Consider the following 19,198-nt stretch of genomic DNA (forward strand, 5'->3'; position numbering starts at 1 on the left):
GCATTGTATTGAAAGCCAAAAAACCAATCTGCATCAACTTTTTCCATTTTGCATTAGAGGTGCAAAGAAATTCAATATTTAAAGCTAAATACCACCACAAGCTTCATATATCTCTTTATAATCACTTAACCACAAAAGTAATGACCCATAAGGAAAAAATCTATCATGATATTTACCATTTCAGCTGGGTACAATTAAATTATATAAGTTAATGAGTTCTCTTAGTGACTGAGACTACAAAAATAATTCCTTTTTTTTCTTTTGCTTTTTTAAGCAAGGACTATGATTACTTCCCCCCGCCTTCATTTGATGGTTCTTTGTAAAATCACTGCCCTGAAAATGTCAGCTTTGATTTAAAAGGAATGCAGCTGTTAAGTCTCCTTTCCTCCTTTCCTCAATGGATGTACAGATCTGTAGAGTTTTGGGTTTTTTATCCATTTGGAATCAAGGTACAGATCTCTGTTCTCCTCTAGAGATGCTTACTGTTGGTAATTTCTCCTTGAAATCTTCTGGAACAGCTAGTGATTTCTAGCCCACCTTAGAGTGGAAAAAATATGGAATGTTTTCTTAAAATACATTAAACTATTTTCAATTCAGTGTATTACTCATAAGCTGGGAGCAATAGAGAGGCATTAAGGAGCTAGGAGCTTTTAAAAATCAGATGAGAGTTTTAAATAAGCTCTGGTGTTTTGCTCTGTTTTCAGTGATTCTCATCCCTTTCGTTTTTCCTCTCTGTCTGCCCCAAGCCCTTCTTTTTGCCCTCAGAGAGCTTCCTTGGAAGAGCAATTATCTGAGCCTAAAGTCTAGGGCTCGTCTGCCTGCCTACTTTACAAACCAAGAGACCCACTATCCTTTACAGAATGGCCTTGTTCAATTCTCTGCTCTGCTGCCAGCAGACAATTGTCTCTTCATGATGGTGGAATTCCACATTACATTATATTCCACCAAAGGCATGATAAGAAAGATGTTTGGAAATAATACCCCATCGTTCAATGAAAATCTGCCTCAAAATGAAGGAAAAGCAGCATCCTGGTATCAATAGCCATTTAGGTAAATAAGCAAATCCAAGGATTTTGTGAGGAGAAGGGAGAAGTATTTAGTAAAATCTCATCAATCTACGGTTGCCTGTGTTATGGCACAAGAAAGGAGAGAGCACTTGTGATTTGTAAGAGCTTTGACATGCCTGTTTCATGGGACATCAGCAGCTTGCAGAAAGTCAGGGTATGTCCTTTGCAATTTTACACATTTTGGCAAAGTAGAACGTGGGCCCCAACGGCATGCAGTGTTTGCAAATATATGCTGAGAACGCTGCAGTTTCTCTGTGTGTGATTTGTGTGTGTACTTGTGATTATGGAAGTTCAAAAGCCTTCTGGGCAGAAACAGAACTGTCAAAGGGGGTAGTGGTTTTTTTTTTTTCGTACAAGTGGTGGTGGTGGGTTTTTTTCTGTACAAGTCATCCCATCACAAAGTGAGTTGGGTGAGTCCATAACACCATAAAACCTTAAAGATTGAGGGGCACTTTATAATATGAGAAAGCAGCAGTAATGTATCTGGAATCCATTACTAATTTTATCAGGTTTGTTCAGCTACATTTAAACAACAGTAGAAAAAAAGACAAGAGTACTCTGCCTTGATAGTATATTCAGGGGAAGGCAACCAGAAGTGGCTGGAGACTTTCTTATATTGTGACTATTTCCTGGATAGTTCCTAAAGAGCGGGGTTTTCCCCCATAATTTTTCTCTCCCAGGACTTTTACTGAATTAAAAGCTTCTTGAGGAGAACTGTGCATGAGAAATGTGCCTTGTGGTCTGCTTGTTAATAGAAATGTTTTGGTAAAATACTGGAAATTATTAATTAATGATGTTGTTGATGGTTGATAATCAAACCATTTACAGAGATTAATTCTGCATTCATTGTGAAGCAAATAAGGAAACAATAAGAATGTGTGGTACTAATGGTTAGCTTTCCAAACTGGAAGACAGTGAGATCTGAGGCTTTAAACATGGCTTCATAACTGACAGAGCAAAATAAATCCATCTATCTTACAGCATGGAATGGTAAAGGATGGGTAAATAATTTTGATGGAAATCCACAGGTTATAGCCTTGTAACAGAAATAATTGGTCGGGTTTGTGAGTTTGCATTTGACTTTCCTATTCCACCAGCCTTTCAGCATAAAAACTTGTTGCAAGGCTCACTTGGGGGTTTTGTTTAGCTTCAACATTACCTTCAAGCTGAGTTATGCCTTTTTAATTTATTTGAGGCCAATTTTTTAGCTTTATTTAATTCCTTTATTTTTTCCCCAAGAACCTCACCATTACTTTTTCTTCCACTCACTTTGGACCTTCTCCAAAACTTATTAAAATTGATGGGGTCTTTTTTATGTCTGCTATTAAAGAGAACTGAAAGAAAGCATAAAACTGTCACAACATTATATCAGCTTTACATATTTATGAAAGGATAGTAAACTTATTATGCATGATAGCTGTATTCAGTGGAGATCTGTATTGTAAATGAATTTAACTACAGTTTCTTATCACTGAACAGTTACTACTGATCTTTAATCTGTCTTTAGGATAGACAAATTATGCTCAGTATTATTCTTGCCCTCCAACTTGAACCCTTTGCATGTAATATTATCCCTTCTGGAATTATTTACTTAGCTTTTATATGATTGTGATTCTTGAATAGCATTGTAGAGGTTAAACAAAACTGGAAGTTAGACTTCAGGCAGTAACACTTGTGTGATATCTGCTTTAATAATCTGGTGGTTATTTTAATAATGAAATAATGAAATCTTCCTGAGCAAAACATGCTATGTTTCATAATGTTTAATGTTTTAAAATGTATAGCACATTTCACAACAATAGAAACAGGAACATATAATAAGAGAGTGTGAAATATTAAGCCTATTCTGACTATGGTACACTAAGTGTGTTAGTGTTCAATCTAAACAGTATGAAGATAGTAGATGAAACTTCCTCCATGGGTACAGAGATATTTTTTCAGTTTATGCAAGGTAGGAGAGGACTGGTAGATGATCAAGAGGAGGTAGAAAAACTCCCTTGGGCAGTCAGTGTCATCTCTGGAGGGAACCAAAGAGCTTCTGCCTCAGCCTCCCTCTCTTTGCTTCTCCCCTAACTCCCTCACATCTGTAACCCATCTTATTCCAATTACACCAACAGCCAAAATATTGCCCTTGACCCTGTTTGATTTGACCTGAAGTCAAGTGGGGTTACATATCTGTGGTTTTGCCTATCAGGGGTTCATGCTACTTCTTTGAGCACTTTGGGAATAAGCACATTTGCAGCACCTAAATTTCACCTGGGGATTTGAGCCAGCTGCAGACATTGAGTTGAGAACCTTCCTCTGAGCTGGAGAAATTCCTGCAGTTCGGAATATATGCTGAGCAAACACTTGTTCTGAAATGAGAGGATGCTCCCTTTGCTCATGGCAATGACTATTGGTTGGAGTCTCTATTTGAAATGGAAATATCCTGAGTTTGTGAAGGATTTTAATTTTAATGTGGCTATTTATGTGCAACTATTCATTCTTCTGTGACCAGACTGACTGTCCACAGCACAACATTTCAAGATAATTTTAGTAGTAAAAGACCAGGCTACTTCTTACTTCAAGTTTAGAGAAGTTTTGTGCTAAAAATTTTCAGTTCTCATAACAATTGGACAGGAGCAACAGGAAAACAGATTATATTCCCCCCCCCAATTTCCTAATTTTCCACCCTATTAATTAAATGATTATGTAATTAATGTTTCCAAGGAATAGCTACATTTGTGTCCAAAAAAACAACCCATATACAGTGTGACTTATTGCCATGTGGTAAATTTATATTTTTGTTTTAAAATCCTATAATTTAATCTTTTCATGATCATGGGCACAGATGTGTCTTTGCTCATCAGTATTCTAATGCTTTGCATAGATACAGGTGACTCTATGTATCATTCTTTCCCTATCTAAGGCCTTAGTTTAAAATACTCTTAATTACAGCCTTCTGCAATCACTTTTATAATTTAATTTTGCAGTTAATACAGAGCCCCTGAAGTATGTATTTTGCTGGTCCATATACTTTATGCTTTGACAGTGATAATTACAAGATTTGCCTGCATATTTAGAATTTGCCTTAGTTAGAAACCTTTTAAGGGATTTAAATCATTGTTCAGGAATTTGCTAACCTTAGCCTAAGGTCAAGAGGAAAATTCACTTACGTTCTTCCACACATGGTGCTGTTCACTGTGTGACTTGCAAAGATCTGGTCCTGGCTGACACCATCTCACTGCATCTAAAATTAATTTCAACTCAATCAATCCTCCAGTTCCAAATACTTATCTGTATCTAATCCATTCTCCTCTTTTCATGCAGGCACATGCATGTAGAGCTTCTGTGAGCATGAGGGAGGGAAACAGATGGCTTTAACAGCAAGATTTTCCACTGACTTCTAGTTAATACAATATTTTCTCAGGAAAATAATCTCTCACATGATTTATTAGGTATTTCTTGAACAGGAAGCCTAGTAAGTATCCAAGTCATCTTCATTTCTTCCCCAAATATGTATTATGCCATCCAAACATAACACTCAGTAATTTTCTGAGGAAATTACCTTTCTTGTAGTTCTTGCCTTAATAAGCACATTGTTTTTACTTTTCAAGTCATCATTGGGAGTTAACCATAGGCAGAAATTGGTTTTAATATACCTAAATTGCATGGAACAGGGGCTTGGCCTAACCAGCAAGACCTTGCCTAGAGCAGGCAGTTTCAGAGGGTCAGAGTTCATTGGGGATGGACCCTCTCCAATGCCAGTTTTCCTTCTTGCACACCCAGTTGTGAGGAAGACAAGGAATGCCTGAGCACATGTGATTTATAATGGTGCTTATGTTAAGAAGCATCGAGCACGCACTGCTAACTCCTGCTAATGGCTTTTTAAAGCTGCAATTCCAGCCTGTGCTTCCACTGATTTAAAACAAACTAATCTCAGCATTCTCATCTTTGCTTTCACGGCTGCTGGAAGATGCCAACGCCATTAAGACCCGGTCTTTACATGTTACAAGAGAAGCATCAGCCCTATGGAAACTCCTCTCCCAGGGGGACGAAGAGGTTTGGCACGTTCAGTTGGTGGAAGCAGGTCTAGAGATGAGCACAAGTGTTACTCTGAAGAATCACTCCTTCTGGCATGTTTCCATAGTCTCCCAAAGGAAAGGCAATCAAATGTTTAACAGGAGTTAATCCCTTCCCCAATTACTATTGCAAGCTAAAGCTGTAGTGACAGCCAGGAACAGCAGAGAGGTTTCCTTCCTCCAGCCCATAGAGAAAGGGGCTTGACACGCACTACATGGAAACCTGAGTAGTTCTGAAACTTCTATTAGCACTCAGAATTGCTGTTATCAGTGATACAGAAATGCCTTTCCCCTTGCCAACAGTAGCAGGAGGAAAACATACTCTGTGTGTGTGTGTGAGAGAGAGAGAGAGACAGATCATTTTACTGGTAAAGGATAATTGAAAAAAATATTTAAGGGACAAAGTTCTCCCAGGGTAACTCACTCTGTATAGTCCGAGTCATGCTGGTGATATCACTGTTGAGAATAAGATGCACATGGGAGTTGAATATCCAAGTTTTGGGTTGGTTTTGTTCAACTGAAAGGGCAATGCAGTGGAATTTTTGCAGAGACCTGTGATCTCTAGCATTTGTTTTGTGTTTTTTCATATCTCATGCGAATTGAAATAAGAACCTAGAATAAGTACTGTTTAATTTTAATGACTTAGTTAAACAAATGCATTTTATCATTTCATCAGGCTTATGGATTATTTTTTTCCTCCATCATTGAGCTGTACAACACAAATATTGGTTTTGCAGATAAGGAATTCAATTAGCATTTCAAAGGTGTCAGACTCTCTCCCTCTCCTAGCAAGTTCTTAATAGCTTATTTGGGATGATTGGGAGCTTCAGTGAAATTAGGCAGCCTAACAAAATTAAAGGACATACATAAGGAAAGAGAAGGTAATGTTTTAATTTGATACAATACAAAAATTATTCCAAAAGCTTTTGAAAATCTGGGGAAGAGAGTAGCCATAAATATCAGGAGTAGTGCCTTCCCTAAGGCAGATAAGTGAATGCATTGATATCTAGAATTTTCAGATTTTAGGAAAAATTTTGAACTTTGAAAAGTATCTGTATATGCTTCAACTTCTCCGCTACTACTTATAATTAGAATTTTATTTGCAGAGCATTTATTAGGAGAGCTAAATTTTCCCTGGACAAAGGAGCAGCATGGTCCTGCTGTATATTCCAGACTAACAACCTTTCTGGCCTTTTGCTACCTTGCTGATAGAGGAGTATCCAGAGTGCAGGCTGGGTGAGAGGCCAGTAAAACAGGGTGCTGCTGGAGTTATCTATTCTGGGAGAGAGCTGCAGATGCAGTGGAATCTCCCCTGGCACATGCTCCCAGGGGATGCACAACTTCCACTGCAGCTATCTGCCCTGCAATGTAGCAGGTATGAGCAGCACCAGAGCCCAGGTTCCCCTTCCTCCTTCTAGCAAGGCATAGGCTAGAAGCTGCCAGCACTGGGACAGCCACGTGGTGCAGTGGATCAAGCTTCCAGTTTTATCTGTGCTGCCAGAAAAACAGACAGGATCCAAAAGTGCCTTGGGCAAAGCTGCACTCTGAGGAGTGAATCCGTTCTAGCAGAAAAGACAAATTCAGCTTTTTCTGATGAAGATGTTCTGTTTGTTTTTTTAAAGGCTGCTTTTTATAAAAAGGATAAAGAAAGGAAGAAGTGGGTTCTGTTCCTGCTAAAGTTTCTAAAAAGGTGAATATAAATGAAAATGAGAAATAATACTACTCAGAGTAGTACATAGTGCTATAAGAGGCAGTAAGTGCAAACTCAAGCACTTGTCACAAGTTGTGCCTATCCAGGTGGAGATTAGAAATCATGGAGCACAGGCTCCCAAGGCTCTTTCACAATTTGTCTTCTCATATTCCAATGCATATTTTGCATGTAGTTAGTGGATGTCTGGCTTCACCCCCACCCTGCCCTCATTAATATAAATCAGTATTTTATACCCTCATGGGTCTGATGTTTATGTCTAAGATGTCTTTCAATCACCTCACAGTATTATCTTAAATGAGAAACTTCTCTTAAGGGGGGAAAAAACAAAACCAAACAAAACAAAAAAAAAAAAAACAAACAAATAAAATTATAATGTGTAGTGTGAATGAGATTTTGAATGATTTTTAGGGATGGTGACTTTGGCGAGGATTAGTGCAAAATATACAGAATTGCTAGCTGACATAAAGATTTATGTAACCACCACTTATCTTAGCATGTGTGAGGGCTGGCTTCTGCCTTAGTGGTGACCTACCTTCCTAGCCTTGCATTTAGTTAGTAACAGCATGATAACCCTGTTAAAATGCAAAATATTGCAGCCTGTCTTTGATGCTGACTTCAGATTAAATTCAACTTCTGTGTAGGAGGATACAACTCTTACAGACTACAAAGCAAATGTAGCCCTACTGGTTCTTGACTGCTCTATACTAGGAGTTAATGTCCCAAGTTTGCTTCAGAAGTTCTGCCTTGAAGACAGCAGATGTGTTGCTAAAGCCATCTGGCTCTTTTTTGAATATAATTTGTATGCCTATAAATAATCACTATGCATATGGGCTGCATTTCAACCGTGTGTTCCTCAAACTATGTAAGTTAAGATAATTTATTTCTTCTTGTCTTACAAAGAACTTCTGCCATACATTCCTGTCCTCTTGTTAATATTCTTGCAAACTATCAGAGGAAAAAAACAACTTATGTGTACTAAGAAGCCAGAAAAGTTGATTAGACAAGGAAAACTAAAATACCCCTCTAGGCATAAGCAATCACAGAGCTCTTTTCAGTATTTTCCAGCATTTGAAGTAGCAATTTAGAGTCCCAGAGCTGATTCCAATCTCTAGGCTGCACGTGTGGCATTAACAAGAAAAGTGTTAGAGAAGGGATGCAAACAACCTCAGTCAGAGATAATATTCTTCTTAAATTATTTCTGCTTAGTGTGCAAAAACTTGATGTGTGAACTCTTGTTCACCTTTCCATTCAGGATTCTCTTACTGATCAGCTGCACAGTTATGACTCATATGCATAGAAGATTTCCTAAGCTAGCACTAAATTTGGCTTTTCTCTAAACTGAAAAAGAAAATCTGACAAACTTACAAAACATATATTTAAATCAATCCCCACTGCTTGCATTCTACTTTATGAACTAGTGTAATTTTGCTGCAGAACTTTCCAGTCTGTGTTCTTTAGCATAAAAAAGATAAATCAAATATCATTTGTTCATATTTGAGATTACCCACTCTGATACCAAAAATAAGGAAATAAAGATGGATGTCATTGCATTCTAAGCAAAAAGAAACTCAGTTTTTGCACTTGTTAGCATCAGTAGAATAAAGAATTCACACAACCTTTTTAGATGACAGTTTGAAAATGCCTGTTATTTATTAGAAAATAGCAAAAGGCCTTGTTACATGGCTACTTATGAAGAAGCAAATTATTTATCGTCTGTTTAGCTACATGTAACCCACAATTAATTGCAGTAAAAAAATCTAATATTTTTCCAAGTTTTAGGATAATGGAAGATACAACTATTACTGCAGACCTGCTTAGGCTCTCTGTGAGGAAAGGACGGGAGATTCTTGTTACTGTAGATGCCAGGTGTCTACAATTCTGTTGGTGGCCTTCAGCTCAGGATCAATTCATGTGCATTCTTAGGTTAAGAGTGAGCAGCCTTTTGATTTAAGAAAAATATATTTACAAACTCACAGCACCACTTGGATAAAAGAATTTTGTGGAAATGCGTGACAGTATATTTAGATGATTCAGATATTGAGCTCAAGAACTTCAACTATATTATTTGGCTTTGCTTAGGTGTGGTATAGAAAAATGTCTTGTAGGTCCATTCAGATGTAGAAATTCAAATGCAAACTATTTTAAAATAAGATTATTAGGTAAATATACACTAAAAGCTCATACATATAATGCAATAGAATACAATATTCTGCTGATCATTTCACTTTTCCTTACATATATTTGTTTTGATCAATTAACACTGGTTACCAACCTTCTGAAAATATGCTTACAAAATGACAGAGATTGATTCTCATGACGTTAAACATTTTTGTGTGCCTCTGTATAATTTTTGTCTCTCTGCAAGGCTTTTGGAATGAAAAAAAAATCTGAAATGTAGGATGGCACTGCTTTTGGTAACCACTTAAAGACTGTCCTGGTTATGAGCTTTGGTTTTCCACAGCGATGTTGAACTTCAGACCTTCTAGGATACTACTGAAACAGAAGTCAACTAAGCACTTATTTCTGAGTTTCAGAATCATCTCCTCTATCTGAGTGCACCACAGCCTGCCTTTGCATAAAGGGTGGAGGTCTTGAAGGGTCGTGGTACACCTACTAAACAACAATTTTCAAATATAAATTGGAAATAGCTGTTTCCTTGATACTAGCTTAATGATCAAAGCCAGAATTCCCATCTCCTTCCACTTTCTTCCCATGACTATAAACTGCCTGAAAATGTTTGTTTGATTAGACTTTGTGGTTTTATTTGCTGAACATCTGTAAAACACTTGTGTCTAAAACCCTTTGAAACTTTTTGCCTCCTTCTCAGATTCTCTCATACTTGCGTTGCCTCCATTTTGTTGTGTTGTTGGTTTCTGTTTGAAGGAAACAGAAATAAGAATTTTGAAAACCAAAAAATAGTGTGTGACCATATTTTTAAGTGCATCTCTCAACCTCCACCTCTCAGGATGCAAGAATGGTGCAATTAGACTGTCAGTATAGCATACAATTGTATTGTAAAACACAACTAATACAACAGCTAGTGATGGTGATGGGGAGAATGGCTGCATATCCCAGGAAACAAGGAATGGCTCTTAAAAAAGCATATCTCATGTAGCTGCAGAATGCTCTCCTCTAGCTAGAATTGTTTTTTCCTAGTTTTCTAGCTACTGCTCCAGTAAAAAGACAAAGCTGGTGTGTTGGGTGATGGAAATATTCTTCAAGATGCTTATGTCTGATGTTGACAGGGTTTTCTTGCCTCATTCATCCACTTCTGCCCTCTCTCTTGCTGCCCATTTGCACATCCTCTTAGGAGACTGACTTCCATTGTGTGGAGCTGTGCTCATTTTGATTTTCTCAAATTGTTCAGCATCATAATTGTGAGCATTCATTGCACAGTACAAAAAAAAATTATTTTAAATAATACACAGAATATTTCATCCTATATTAATTAGTCTCAATTAGGCAGTGTCTTAACATAGCCCCAGATTGGAGAAATTCAGTGTATGAGTGAATGATACTTTTACTGTCATGAATGGCAGTCTGACCATCTGAGTCTTGCTTTGGAGCAAGTTACCAGTAAATGTCCTCAAAGAACACAAAACCTTATCCTATGTAAAAACAGTATTTCCATTTGGAAATTACATAACTAAATAATCTCAGTGCACTAATTATCCAGGAAATATGCAACAAACACTATAGCACCCTGTCATCCTTGCAATACAAAAGTGTTTATGTTGGTGCTGTGTTTGTTGTTACCTGCAGCAGCTACTGCAAGGTAAGTGACAGACACATATCCCATCCCCTTGAACCTTGCAGGCTGCTGCATTAACCCCTAGGGCTGTGTTTGAGCACACATTTTTCCTCCCACCCGTGAGATGGGGTTCCTGTGATGGGACAAGCAGAGCTGTTGTTTCAGAGAGTATAAATCCACAATCCCTGTTAGGACTGTGGGTAGTGTGTGCTTTACCTCCTGATGTTTGCAATCACTGGAATGGCCATGCCATAACCTCCATTTCAGTCCCTGGCTGAAAGTGCTCTGTTACTTTCCTGTTTTTAAGACTTTTCCTGCTGATTTTATTTTGGCCCCTTTTATTCCTGTTGCTTCCTAGTTCAGTGAACACTTGGAAGGCTGTTTTCCTTATTGAAGGAGGCCACACAAAGCCCTTCCCATGTGGCACAATCTTATTTTTTTCAAACTGTAAGGTAGCATCTTTTGCTTGCTTAAGTTACATGACAAAGTTGAGAATCAGAAAGTTAGGGTAAGGAATTAAAATGTGCCTTCATAGTGCACCGGGTTCAGTAACTGATCTTTTTGTCTTCACAATTTCACGAGCTTAGTAACACATTTTAATAATCATAAGAGATCTATAAGCCAGCTTGTGAAGTGACATTATCACAAAGACCATATGGATGATTGTGAAATATCTTGTTGAAATTTTAGGAGTGTGAATTTGTCTAGAGTCATGTCTCCCTGAATACAAAAATAATTCCTCTTCTGTTCACTGTGAAGCTTTAGTTTCTTACAGCACAAAGCTTTGCAAACTCTGTTTTGTAGATTTTTAATTCTTTCAAGATCAACCTTAATTATCACATATAGTTCTTTCTGTAAAGGGCTTGAATATCCACAGTAATCTACATACAGTGTTATTGGAGTAATAAAAGTAATAAATTAATTGGAATATAAGGGCTGTGTTACAGAGCAGTTATCAAAGAACTGCTTGAGTTGTTGTTACTAAAGCAATTTTATCAGCAATCTGCCCATCTACCTTTCAGACTTTCTTTATGAGCACACAGATTTCCACTTTTATGTACATATGCCCTTTTCACTATGTGCCACTTTCAGCTGTTGATGAATTATTGATTTCTCCTGTCACAATCCTTTTGAGTTACAGTACTCATGATGCTGAAAAAGAAACAGGATTCATTATTGTACTTTTTTTTTAAATGCGTTCTACTCTCTTTAGATTTTCTTAATTTCCTGCAAGGCTATATGAAAGGGGCGTTGAAATGACCCCAAGGACAACCTGCACCCAGGTGGGATGGTTCTTCATAAATTTCAAATAAATTGAAGAAGACAGCAACAGAGTTCAGGAGTAAAATTTCTTTATCAGATATCAGTTCTTCTTTCCAATGGGTTGGGAATAAGAAATGATATATTTACTAAGACGATAATTATTTTGGTTTTGCTTTGGGTTTTCAGTTAGCATTTTGAAGGATATAATGTTCTACAAACCAGCTGTGAGCTAACTGGGTGTGCTCACCTTTCTTTTACAGATAGCATACCTTTAATGGCAGCAGAGGGAAGTTAAGAAAACAAGCCAAGAAATGTAAAAAAATGAACAGCCTAATAGTTTAAACTTGCAGTTGTAAATATCAGGTTTGATTAGACTTCCAAAACCAAGGATTTCAGCTTAAATAACTTTCCTTTTACTGCTGCGGATTTATTCATCCCATGGAGTCCCTGCCTGATTTGGATGAGTGTTTCTGCCCAGGAGCTCCATCCAAGGCCAGAGGTGGCTCTGGCCACCAGCACTGGGAGCACTGCTCCAGGGCAGCTCTGGCACCCTGGGCTTGGCAGAGCCAGGAGCACAGTTCAAAGAAATACATGAGATTGTCACAGCAAGCAGGTGTGAGATGTGTTTGGTCTTTTTCTCTGTTTACTAGAGGCTGGCCTAAGACTTAGAACATGAAATTTAATTTAAACTCTACATTTGTACTACAAGTACTATAGATTGGGGACTTAGTATCCAAACACAGTTTTATAAATATTTATATCTTGCCTCAAATACTGCGCATCACAGAGTTCTGTGGTCTATTTTCAGGCTGGGGAGAAACATAGAAATTCTTAACCAGTTTTGTCATTTTAAATGGAGTTGAATGTTCCTGTGAAGTTTTGGTAAAAGGGATTTCTTTCTCTATGTTGGTTCATATTGATACAAGGCAACATAAATAAATATTTCCTACCAGGAGTAATATAATGCAAAGGACTGTAGTGTGTGCCAATAAGTGGATTGAATTATGGATACATTAAAAAAAAACAAGGAATGCGCATTGATGATTATATGTAAATCAAATACTGAACTTTCAGCCCAGAAGCATTTTTTGACAAAACTTATAAGATTTTGTTTCCATGTGATACTAAATTCCAATTAATATCTGCAGGCAGAATATAATTTCTCTCTGCAGTAGACTCTGGAAACCTCTTGTCAGAGAAGTAAATTGTTTGACAATCAACTGCAGGATGTGCTGGAAAATTCAGTCCAAGTTTATTGTTGTTTATGTATACTGCAAATCAAATTATTCCTGGCATAATAGAGCAAGAAACTTCAGTAAAGATCATAATATATGAGCAGATGACATATATTTGTGTTAGTAACCATGTACCTTTGCAAGTTATCTTCAAAACAATTCAGTTTTCTGATTGGAGACAATGGAATGAAAGATAGTGGCATACTTCTTTCCCTTTTATTTGAATCAAACTCAAATATATCATTGAGTAGGAACCATTTTCATTTCTTTTTCTTACTATAAGGCACAGGCTATTTTGAAATAATATTTAGGGGGTTATATTTTAGGATTCATAGAAAGTAAGACCTCAGAAGTAAGGAGGTTGCTAGTCTTTCACTTGACTCAAAACAGTTATGGCTGTTTGTCAGACCCATTCTTTAAAGCTTCTCCAGGAAATTTATTCCAGTGCTTACTCTTCTTTCAATTAGAAAGGTTTTCCTACCTTACACATTTTACCTACCTTAAATTCACCACAGTTCAGTTTAACTCTACTGCTTCTTATATTGTCTGCTGTAAATCTTAAAGCAGTATAAACATCCTCTTGAATTTCAAACCTGGTTTTTGAGGAGTTTGTTAACCTCTTGAAGCCTGGTGCAAATTTAAAGCCAGTTTTCCTTTCTATCCTTCGGGACTTCTGTGAAATATCAGACTATGTGAGATTGGGGTAAAGTCAAAGCCCAGATGATAATGTTTCTTTCTAATTTAAAGTGAAACCTTGACAATCATTCACTTGAGTAGATGTTTAACAGAAAGCTGGTCTAGTTCCCATTTTCTGTTGACTTGTTTTGCTGTGCAGTCATTTCACAGTGGTTTCCTCTAGACACAGTTCTGTAACTTGTTTACGAGATGGGCTTGTCAGATACTGCTTTACTAAACTCCAGGCATATGGCATTTACTGCTTTTTCCCCAGGGAAAGAATATTATGGAGTCATAAAAGGAAAAGGAATTGTGTTTGGCAAAATTTATTCTTGAGAAATACCTGTTGACTGTTGCTCACTTTATTTCTTTTCTTAATTTGCAGGTCATCTTTTTACTAGCGCAGGCAATCTCTTTCTCAGCTTATGTCATTAACTATAAATATTTTTTGTTGTTCTTTCAAAGATAGTTTTATGTCCAGCTATAGGAATGATTTATACAGAACAACAGCATTCTCAGTGTTTTAGGAACACTCAGTATGAAGTTTGGAAATTATGGTTAATGCCAAAGTTGAACCATTTTTTGCTTGATGAGCTAGAATTTGTGTGTTTGGACTTTTAAATTCCATCCTAGGTATGCTTGGATTCAGGCAGGGAGAGTTTATATTGGTCATCTCCTGGAATCATTTTAGACACAGGCTTTGTTTAATTTAAGTCCACCAGTAATATGTCCCTCTTTAGTTAGTTATTTTTTGACTTTAGGGAGATCCTTCCAGTGTCCTTGATTCTTGGCTGAGTTGGGCAGGTTCTCTGCCCTACTTTTCACAGCTGATGAATTATTTCTCTTTGATGATAGTTTCTTGAAATATTAGGTAAACTTGATAGATTGCAAGGCACAGAAATGGATGAATGAAAAACACAAACCTATGCTTGTTGTGTGAGATGTGGTTTTTTTTGTTTTGTTTGTTTTTGGTTTTTTGGGTTGTTTTTTTTTTGTTGTTTTTTTTTTGTGTGTGAATTTTTTCTTTTTTTGGTATTAAAATAATTTTTAAATAAAAGGATATAACCTATGATGAGTAAGACTCTTTGATCCAAAGATCTGTTTGCTAACAATATAGCTTATTTCCACCAAGATTTCTTACCAAGTCCTAAACTCAGAGAGTGCCTGAGCTCTCTCTCTTTGCTTGGATAACAGTTCTTCTGTTGTCTCTCCTTCATTCTCATGGATTTGAAAAATATTGTGATACCAGATAGGGAATGACAGCATCATGCTGTAGAGCCTGTAATCTCTAGATAAGCTGTGAGTTTTTTTAATCAGGAATGTTTGAAATATTTTATTTGAATAGCATGATTTATTGCAATAGTGGTTTTTATGAAGATTTTTTTTTTTGTAAACATTTAGGTAAAAAATAATAAACATGTAGACCTCAGCTATGTCTATCTGTATCTAAACCAAGAAAATGAGCAAAGACAACTGAGGTCTGAATCTATTCTGTTTCTAATGCATTGGAGCAATCATGGCCCTGTACACTTGAGGAATTCAGTGTGAGCAGCAGGAGTGACACCCCACCTCTTTCATTAATATGTGCCATTGGTGCAGCCATGTCATTCTCTCACTTGCCTCTGAAAGGTGATCCATCCTTCAGTGTTTTTCTATTGATGTTGTATTAGATATTATTCACAAAACCTTTTCTGCTTTGAGTGATCACTTTTGCTCTGACCAAAGAAAAAATTGATTTTTTTTATTGGTAAAACTTAGCAACAGGGAGATCCAGTGGCAATTTTCCTCTCTTACAAGCAAAGGGCATTATAGCTGTACTCCAGCACAATTTTGTATTGCCAATTGATTTCCTCCCCCACTTTGCCTGCAAATATCAGTCATTTTGTTATAGAAGCTCAAAATCTAGCATGCAAAACCCAGCAGCAGTAAGTCCACTAGGGCTCAAGGCTCAAACAGAACTTGAAATTAGACATGAGAATGGATATGAGTAAATTTGTGTGTGGAGCTGCCTGTTTTCAGATAAGATACAAACCAGCACAAGAGTCTTATTGCTGAACTCTGTAAATGTACCTTAAGCAAGTGCACAAGGGAAGGAATGAAAGCAGTGAGTGCTGAAAACTGAACACTTTCCTTTTCATTCTTCCTACTTAATCTTTCTATTCCCAATCCTAGTGCCTTAATGTGTTAGAGTGGGAAACAGTGAGATATCCTCCTCCAAAATCATCATAAATGTTGAGCTGGTTATTCTTTGTCCAGTCAGAACAGCTTTTATACCACTCAGTTGATGACACTCTCACTTGGCCTTCTCTCTGACTATGAATTTGTATGTATGGTTGTTTGAGGTGTCTTTCTCAAAAAAAACCCAAACACACAGAGAAGAACTACACAAGGATTCACATCCTCCCTCTGTTTCTTCATGTTCCTGCTCAAGAATACGTACAGAGACCAGTAGCTAGTCTTAAAATTATGCCTTGAAATCTTTTTTATCCATCTTCCAATATTTAAAAGCTAGTTTATAGTCCATTGTTTATGAAATAACATTTTTCTTACTCTTATATAATATTGGCATTTTATCAGTATGTAGAATTATTTTATGATCAAAAAGGCCAAAAAGAGAAACATTTTTTTCTTATTTCTGAAAGAATATTTGCCCAGAAGAATGTTAACCCTGCTGTTAGAAATATGGCTTTTATTCACAATTTATTTTTTTTAGTTTTCCCTGGCCAGAATTATTTATGGAAGTAATGTGGGAGAGGTTTTTATGTCCCTCATTATGTTTCTTGCCAATCAGTAGTCATGTTCACTTGTCCACTATGTCTTCATACCATTTTCTTTGTACCTGTCTCATCTGTGTTGCAGGAGTTTCACTTTGAAAACTAAAATGTTTTGTTATACAGTAATTGCGTTTCTTTGTCTAAAAATGTCAAAGAGCCAGGCTTTCTGTTGCTGTATATTATCATATTGTCAATCCTCCTGCTCCTCCTTTCTCCAACTATACAGCTTAAATTTTCAGGCTTTGTTCATTTAGTCACAAGGGAACCTTTTCCTTCCCTTTCTCCCCTTATAATTATTATTTTTGTCTGTGTTCTGGTTCCAGCCTCATTGCAACTGCACGCAGCAGTGGTGGCAGCTGTGACAGGTGCTTCTTTGAAGCCTGGGAAGAAAATGCATCTAATGAAAGGGCTTGAACACCCTCTCTAAAGGTGTTTGTGGATCGATCCGAACCATTTCATACCTTTTCCATCCCTGTGCTACCCAGTGTGTCTCTTAAGCTTAGTTTGACTTAGCTGCAGAACTTCCCTCCCTCAAGAGATACTGGCTCATGCAGAGGTCAAAGGCACCCTTTGTGAGAGCAATGCTTCAGACCTGCTGTGCGTGGGGTTTGATTTTTTTTTTTTTGACAGACTTCAAATGCAGCATCTCTGGAAGTGCCCTAATATCAGACCTTGCCCAGATAACAGAGAAGGAAATCAGAAGTTTGTTGGGCAAGCTAAATTATAATTTGTGCTTGTTGTTTTTGTGGTTTTTGTTATTTTTCCTTCCACGGTGATGACTTATGGAATTTCAGTTTCTTTTAACGTATGTCGAAGGTCTAGAAAACCCATCAAAGACTTGAATCTGCCATGGTCAGTGACTTGTTTATAAGTAAGATTTCATATTTATTTCTATATAGTTCTCATCATTGCATAATCAAATGTCATAAAATTAAAAAAACACTCTGGTTCCACCACGTTTCAGTGCATTTCTTCATTGTTTTTGGTTTGGGTTTTTTTGCTGGTTCAATCTTACAGCAGCACAAGCTGCAACAAGCCTTGTGCCTGTTTGCAGCCAGGTTCTGATCCTCTCTGAGCCTTCAGAGGTTCAGAGATCTCTTCCCAGCTCACGGTGGCAGCTCAACTCATAGTTATTTGTGGAACCCATCTCTCCTTGGGGGCTGGGAATTGCTAAACTGGTAAATGAGACATTGAGGTTGTAATAAGTGTTTTGTGTAAGGTAGTGGGGAAAATGGGCAAGATTAGCCAAAGAGAAAGTACAGTTCTTAAATTATTTTGTATTTTGGACAGGGTCTGAACTACTGCTACATCCTGTCTACCATGCCTGAAGTGTGAGCTTTATATGTGTTGATGGGTTTCTTTTTATCCTATTTTGATACTTTTGAGCATAAGAAAAATAAAATAGAATATACTTTTCATTCTCTTGCTGTTTGTCTTGTATAATGTGACATAAAAATCATCAGACATCTTTTTTTGTTAAATACTTTATTATCTTTACTATTACTTATTGCAAGAATGCTATACCTTTGCTCTCCTTTACTCAGATTATTTTCTGCATGTTTTTGCATTCTAGAGGCTTCTGAAATGTTTTTTATTCAGTATCCCTAGTGCATCCCTGAGATTATTGCAATTATCCTAATTTTCTTCACATGTAGTGTGTGTATGTGTTTGTGTGTATAAATATTAACTGAAAATATTTTCATGTTCACCTTTGGGGAATTAACTGTTACCCTGAAAAAAGGGTTATTTTAAGATGTTTTGGCTTTAATTCCTGGTTTCCTAAAGAAAAAAAAAAAATTTTTTTTAATTATCCAGCAGCATTCAGAGTGCCAGCACAAGCTCCACGGGGAGAGTTTTATCCAGAAATGCATTTTTGTTACCTACTTGTTGATTTTATCCAGGTTAGTAATACACATAATTAGTTCCATAGTTAAATACTTTAATTTTCTCTTAACTAACTTAAAAATTATCACAGTTGTGGGTAGTTAGGCAAACTTGCTCCCTTTATACTCTTGTATTTAATGAGAACATACCCCCAAGTGGTAAGTAAGTAATGGGATGCAAAAAGGGAGAGAAATTAAAAGTGCAGGTTACGATGTACAGAGTACATAAAGCCATTTCCTGGCGAGAAATGAGGGAATTTTAGAAAGTTGCCTGAGACTGCTCTGCCAGAATATTTGACACGACCCAAGAAATGAGTTCTTACTGAAAGAGATGAAGTCATCTTGTGGAACTGGGAGAAACCTGTGTCAGGTGAAGCAGTGACAAAGACTGTGCCTCAACTTCTTGGCTGGGTAAATGTAGTAAATCATTTCCTAGCAGCGTCAAATAGGCACTCGACCTGTGAACAAAAGAACAGGGATTTATTTTCCCTCAGCTAGATTGCTTTGCTCAGTGAGGTCTTATTCAAGCTGTAAAACCAGGTAAAAATGATTTCTGGGGTGAACTTGGCAAATTCTTCCAATATGATGAGAATTTTTTCAGCCCTTTCAAGAACTTAGGAGAAAACTGTAACTTGTGGAATTTGATCTACCACTAAGGAACCCGGAAACATTAGTGCCCTGATCCTCAAAAGCTAATGCAAACAGCAAAATAGTTTAGGATATAGTTACTGTTCAGTTAAAATACAATTTTAAAATCCCCTAATGATGTAAATATAGG

Source organism: Vidua chalybeata, chromosome 2, assembly GCF_026979565.1.
Source record: "Vidua chalybeata isolate OUT-0048 chromosome 2, bVidCha1 merged haplotype, whole genome shotgun sequence".
NCBI lineage: Eukaryota > Metazoa > Chordata > Aves > Passeriformes > Viduidae > Vidua > Vidua chalybeata.